General features: G+C 40.9%; 1 long non-coding RNA gene across 1 annotated transcript; it reads left to right on the top strand.

The window, feature by feature from the left end:
* The first annotated feature begins 1,774 nt into the window (after nucleotides 1-1,774).
* LOC129160939 (uncharacterized) lies at nucleotides 1,775-2,683 on the top strand. Its single transcript, XR_011521171.1, has 3 exons — nucleotides 1,775-2,079; nucleotides 2,161-2,361; nucleotides 2,457-2,683. It is a non-coding gene; the product is annotated as an uncharacterized lncRNA (long non-coding RNA).
* The last annotated feature ends 4,449 nt before the right edge of the window (nucleotides 2,684-7,132 follow it).

Raw genomic sequence — 7,132 nt, 5'->3', positions numbered from 1 at the left:
TTTGGCTGCAGTCTCACTGAGTGTAGCTAATCCACCTACAGGGTTTAACATGGTTGTGACAAGATCTCAGAGTGCTAGTGAGACCTTAAAGGAATTGCCATTCTGGGGGGAAGATCTTGAACTTGGGAAAGGCAAACCTAGGAAATCAAAAGCACAAAGAAGAAGAGAGAAACTGAGCAGAAATGGTAGTAAACAGATAGAAAGTTTAAACATTTCTCTTCAGTTGAGTTAAATCTCCCTTCTGATGTAGCTAAGTTGCAGAAAGAGGATGTTACCCTGAAACCCTGGTTTAGCAAGGTGATAGAGGTTGAGGGAGTAAAGCAAGGTAGCTTGGGATGTTTAGAGGATGCAACATATGTCATTAAAGAGCAAGTAACGTCTAAATTAACTTTTTTTTGCTGATGAACTGTATAAATGAGTGTCTAATAGTGTTTTAAATGTGTGTATTCATTATTTTAGCATTTTGGTGCATTTTCTTTAAAAATTAAAAATTCTGCCTAAATACCACAGTATAGCTCCACCTTCAGCTTAAAACATAGAATTTGACACATTTTGAATAAATTTTAGCCAATGGCTAAAGAGTAAGATACTACGTAAACCAGTAGAGTACTACGTAGCAGCTCTGTGTCAAAGTTATAAAACAACGAGCGTCTCGGCCACGCCTTGTGGTGAGTTGGGAGTTGGATTTGCAAGCGAGTGTAGGAGGCCAGCCGTAATTCAGCATTAGCATATAGCATTAGCATATCCTAGTCTTTAGCGTAGCCTTTAGTGTTATACATACTTATTTAGTGTTAGCTTGGCTGTTGGATATTGTAGTTTAGTTAGTGTTTGGCTGTTAGTGTAATTAGGAAAGTAGGTCGGGTTTAGTGCTCCATATCGTGTTAGCATGGTGAGAAGGTGTAGTGCAGTGGGTTCGGTGGCTCTGTCGGGTTGCACTCCTTTCCGCTGGACTTAGAAATTAGGCGCCAGTGGTTGTGCGCAATCGGTGTCTGGAAAACATTCAGCTCCCGCCTGGTGCTGTAGTTTGCAACCAGCAATTTACCCGCGATCCTGCACATCTCCGTTTGAAGAGGGAGGCTGTGCCCACCGTGGCTCTTCCGCGATTTAGATGCAGCCCACCGACTTTGCTCCCCCACCATGACGGGCTCCAGTCTGAGGTGAGTAAGCTAAATAAAAGTTTTAACATCTTCTAAAGACAATTCCCTTCCTAAATGCAAAGTTTGAGAGACGTGGTTCACTCCATTTAGCTAATATCAGCCTGCACTGCCTTCGGGCTGATTTGTCAAGTTCACAAAATGTGGAACGGGATGTAAGGTTAGAATCAGCGGCGAATCGGAGCATATCTCGAAGCCCTGGCCAACAAAACAATCCACATGACTGTCAGGCTCAGAGAAAATTCGGGTTGTTTTTGTGTCAGTCGGTAATTCTGCAACAGTGACTCTAACTGACGCAGCACTAGTTGACAGACATCATTACAGCATGAAATCAGCACAGCGTGACCCGGTTCCGTGAGGAATTCTGTTCAGGAGGTCGCATTTCAGGCTCTCCACATCATATGTGACTGACTTTTACGTTATAATAACATCACACACTAGGAATGTTATAAAGCACCTATATAGGACAGTTTCTTTTGTATATTATCTGACTTTATAAACATCAATGTGCTTCTATTTTTTTTTCAGGCTAAATCTACCCAAGACACTGGCTGTCAGACTGATTTAGTAGTCTGCAATAATGCACTTGTCCAGGCTGACGTGAAGCGTTACCCGTAGCAAAGGTGAATTATTTTTAATAATCTTCTATGTAAACATTTTATTACCTTCTAGTTTTAATTTGTTTTACAGATTGTTACACGTGATTTTATGCTCTTTTAAACGTTTATAAATGTGCTGCTTCTTTGTTTTTTATAGAGCTCACAGCCGCAGTGTGTCTTGTGACACAGGGACCATGACAGAAATTCATCTTCCAGAAGGTCCCAGAGCAGCATCCACACCTCCTGAAAAGACCAAGATGTGAGGTGTCTGCTGTTGATTCCAGCTTCCACCTCAGTGACAGTGCAAGCTCAGTGAAATGTTCAAGGTAAAAAAAATTAAAACATTTCAGAATTTTTAAGATATTAACAATTAAATAAGTATGTGATTACATAATGACATCATGAAGGAGGGTACTGATTCTGGCCCTGTGACACTTGGTGGTGACGTGTGAGCTGATTCACCTGGTAAATAACTTTTACATTAAATATTTTGTTTTTGCTATCAAAAGTAAATTAACTAATAACCTGCATTATTGCAGGACACTCAGCAAAATATGGACTCTACACCATGAGGCAGGCACACGTTAATACTTATAAGAGCACATAAGGTGAGCAACACCACATATTATTTTTATTACTGTACACTGTCCTGGATTTGTTTTCTTTCTGCATGATTTGTTTTCTTTCTGCATCTCATCATTAGCCTGGCTGATCACCTGATAACTCCTGTCATCTGGTTATGACAGCATGAGTGTGTCCTCACACACCTGTAACCTATCAGCTCATCTGGCAGAATAGAGAGAGAAGAGACAACACCACATCTCCTGTTCCTGGAAAGCCTTCAGCCTTCCTTTGATGACTGAGAACCTCCATCAGCTCTGTCTCCTGTCTGCCTACAATTATTATAATAAATATTGTGTTTGACAAGTTTTTGGTGCTGCCAAATATCTAATTTTGATTCCAGTTTTGATATTTTAATGGATATTTATAAATTACATTAATTGAATTATCACATTGTCGCATGTTTAACTAGCTCTATTGTGATGAATTAAACTAGCACCTCACTGTTATAAGCTCGTTTTAATTTCAAGCATGTTTAAGTATTTATGGACATGAACAAAAACAGGAAATATATAAATTGAGATTTATTTAATTAATATAACAAATAAGGGGGAAAGAGTCATTGAAAGGCAAATTCTTCCGGAAGCTCCTGATCCTGACGACACCAGAGACCAGCTGCAGACACCAGAGGACCACCTGCAACCAAGAGCAGCTAGTATCAGTAAATAAATAATGAAATCAGGGCAGTTTTAGTGGGCTGAACACATTACAGAATAATTTTCTCATGGGGTAGTTTCATAACTTTATGCAGCAGATTGTAACTTGAGCCCAGGGCTACCGGAGAGCTGCTATCCAGCACGTTTCAGTGGTTTTCCTGCTTTAATGGGTTAGATTAGCTGTTAAGCAGCTCAGCAATTTGCTGCTGATTAAAACCAGGTGTGTTGAAGCAGATAAACCTCTAAAACGTGCTGAATACTAGCTCTAGGGCCGTGGAGTCAAACCTTGCAGCTAATCCAATGCTATGGCTAACGGCTACTTACCATTCAAAGATGGTTCTGTTGGGTCGGTTCCGGTAATTTCAGGCAACTCACAAGTTCAAAACAATAAGGCTCAGGTCCGCTTGTCTCCTCCAAATAGACTTGGTCCCTTTCTTCTCGAGTGTCTGTGTAAGGAGGGGGAGAAACGGCCTCCACTTCTAATAACTGTTCAGAGTGAAGGGAGCTAGCATCGTCTAGTTAGCCATCGTTTCGTCACTGCCGCGGCTCCGCCCTCTCGGTCCTCCAGGCAACGCCTACTAATGTTGCAGTTTTTAAAATTGATACGTGGGTGGGGTAAGACTCTGAGGCACACTTGACATGCACTTTAAGAACGGCATATTGTACCAGAGTAAGGGGACAGTAGAAGCTTTGGCTTTGCCTAAACAGTTCAGATCCAAGGTAATGGAGTTGGGACATTCTGTTCCTTGGGCTGGCCACATGGCTTACCAGAAGACCCTGTGTAGGATTGCCAGCAGATTTGTTTGGCCAGGCATGTACAATGACGTCTCAAAATTTTGCAGTTCATGTGAAATTTGTCAACTTACCTCCTCACGCAGAGTGCCTCGGGCAATGTTGCAGCCTCTACCCATCATGGAAGCACCATTTGAGAGACTTGGTATGGACATAGTGGGGCCCTTAGAGCGTAGTAGTACAGGGTATAGATTCATATTAGTTCTTTGTGACTATGGAACTCGATACCCAGAGGCATTCCCTCTAAAAACAGTGAAGGCTAAAAATGTTGCTAACTGTTGCAGATATTCTCTAGAGTGGGGATTCCTAGAGAAATTTTGACTGACTGTGGGACAAACTTCATGTCAAAGTTATTGCAGCAGGTGTATAAGCTCCTAGAGGTTAAGGGGATTAGGACCACCCCGTACCACCCCCAAACGGATTGGCTAGTGGAACGGTATAACCTAACTTTGAAAAGTATGCTGCGGAAGTTAGTTTCTCAGACAGGAAAGGACTGGGACCAATGGTTGCTGTACCTGCTGTTTGCATACAGGGAGGTGCCACAAGCTTCAACAGGATTTTCCCCATTTGAGCTGCTCTATGGTCACAAAGTCAGAGGGCCCTTGGACCTGCTTCAGGACTACTGGGAAAATCCAACATCTACGGGAGACAACGTAGTGGCCTATGTAGTGAAGATGAGGCAACGCTTGGAGTAAATGACGGTGCTGGCACAGGAGTCCTTGAGGACGGCCCAGCAGAACCAAAAGAGGTGGTACGACCGCAAGGCTAGGGAGAGAAACTTCACACCAGGCCAACAGGTACTCCTACTCCTTCCCACTTCTGAAAACAAACTCCTTGCTAAATGGTTCGGTCCTTATGAAATCACCATGAAAGTTAGTAAGTTCACCTATGAACTGTTCATGCCTGACAGAACTAAAAAGTATCAGACCTTCCATGTGAACTTGTTGAAAGAATTTAAGTCTCATCAGGACGTGGTTTCGCAGCTGCTGATTTGTGCCGTGGGGGATGAAGAGACACCAGAGAAGTACATACCAGGTCAACTGGGTGAGTCATCTGTTATGGACATATCACACCTTTCTATGACTCTGTGTGTTTAGATACTACAGATGTAATGTAATACTGTAGATCTAAAGTGGAATTAACCTGTGGAAACAGTAATTTTCCATTTGAGAGCATTTTGAAATCAGTTATAGCATTTTGAAATCACTGAAAATTAGGTCAATTGTGGACAATTTAAAAAGGCCTTTATTTTGGAAAGCAACATCAGAATGACTTGATATTGATATGGTATCACTGTGGGGTTGTATACTGTAGATCTAAAGTGGAATTACCCTGTGGAAACAGCAATTTTCCATTTTAGAGCATTTTGAAATCACTGGTATAGCATTTTGAAATCACAGAAAATTAGGTCAATTGTTGACAATTTAAAAAGGCCTTTATTTTGGAAAGCAACGTCAGAATGACTTGGTATTGATATGGTATCACTGTGGGGTTGTATACTGTAGATCTAAAGTGGAAATACCCTGTGGAAACATCAATTTTCCATTTTAGAGCATTTTGAATTCACTGTTATAGCATTTTGAAATAAGTGAAAATTAGGTCAATTGTGGACAATTTAAAAAGGCCTTTATTTTGGAAAGCAACGTCAGAATGACTTGGTATTGATATGGTATCCCTGTGGGCTTGTATACTGTAGATCTAAAGTGGAACTACCCTGTGGAAACAGCAATTTTCCATTTTAGAGAATTTTGAAATCACTGTTATAGCATTTTGAAATAACTGAAAATTAAGTCAATTGTGGACAATTTAAAAAGGCATTTATTTTGGAAAGCAACATCAGAATGACTTGATATTGACATGGTATCAATGTGGGGTTGTATACTGTAGATCTTAAGTGGAATTACCCTGTGAAAACTGCAATTTTCCATTTTAGAGCATTTTGAATTCATTGTTATAGCATTTTGAAATAACTGAAAATTAGGTCAATTGTGGACAATTTAAAAAGGCCTTTATTTTGGAAGGCAACATCAGAATGACTTGATATTGATATGGTATCACTGTGGGGTTGTATATTGTAGATCTAAAGTGGAATTACCCTGTGGAAACAGCAATTTTCCATTTTAGAGCATTCTGAAATCACTGTTATAGCATTTTGAAATCACTGAAAATTAGGTCAGTTGTGGACAATTTAAAAATGCCTTTATTTTGGAAAGCAACATCAGAATTACTTGATATTGTAGTGAAATAGAGTGATGTAACTATCTAGAGTTGTATTTTAATATACTGTAAGAAGATCACTTGTTATAATCAGAAGAATAGGTTGCTTTTATCATCAGGGAGTTTAATTAAATACTCTGTATTGACTTTGAGACAAGAAAAGAGAGAGAGTTGGGATCGTTTAAGAATCTTTAATTTCTTAATTATAAATTCTTAACAATCTACCAGGACTAACTCTGTGTTGTTTGGAAATGAATGTGATGTTCGATGTGTGTGTGTGTGTGTGTGTGTGTGTGTGTGTGTGTGTGTGTGTGTGTGTGTGTGTGTGTGTGTGTGTGTGTGTGTGTGTGTGTGTGTGTGTGTGTGTGTGTGTGTGTGTGTGTGTGTGTGTGTGTGTGTGTGTGTGTGTGTGTGTGTGTGTGTGTGTGTGTGTGTGTGTGTGTGTGTGTGTGTGTGTGTGTGTGTGTGTGTGTGTGTGTGTGTGTGTGTGTGTGTGTGTGTGTGTGTGTGTGTGTGTGTGGTTGGTTCAGACTCCTTAGGCTGACGTCATTGAATCTGGTAGTCTTTGATTGCTATGACTAGATATCACGAGGCTTCTAAAGTGATGACATGAGCTGCTATTTTGCCGTGTACGTACCCAGTGGGGACCTCCCAGGTAGATCAGGAAATGCCAGGTCTGAAGACCTCGGATATGCGCTGGAGCTGGTCGAAACAGCGATCGCAGCGTTTCAAAGCCCGTCTGAAGGGTCGACCCAGGTAACAATCGGCAGCGTCAGCAGGTGCTCTTATTTTGAAAGGATGTCGTCTGGTTGTTAAACGACGAAAATCTCCAACTTCACAGTTCTTAGTTTAAAGAAGAAAACACATCTGGCCAGGCTGTGCTTCTCTTTGGGATGACGGTGAATAGAACTGAAGTCAAAATGGAACTGAGCTTAAAATGGCGTTGCCTTGTTTTATATCTCTGAATTGTTGATAAGTTTTAGTAAAGCGGATTGGACACTTTAAGTCAACAAGCCAGATTCTCTTGCGGCAGCCGAAAGCTCTGATTGGTTGGAACAATGCGTCATGCGTTTCTATGGAGATGAGGGTCAGT

This window comes from Nothobranchius furzeri, chromosome 7, assembly GCF_043380555.1.
Source record: "Nothobranchius furzeri strain GRZ-AD chromosome 7, NfurGRZ-RIMD1, whole genome shotgun sequence".
Taxonomy (NCBI): Eukaryota; Metazoa; Chordata; class Actinopteri; order Cyprinodontiformes; family Nothobranchiidae; genus Nothobranchius; species Nothobranchius furzeri.
Note: the sequence above shows the minus strand (reverse complement) of the source record. Positions and strands in the feature narration are given on the sequence as shown.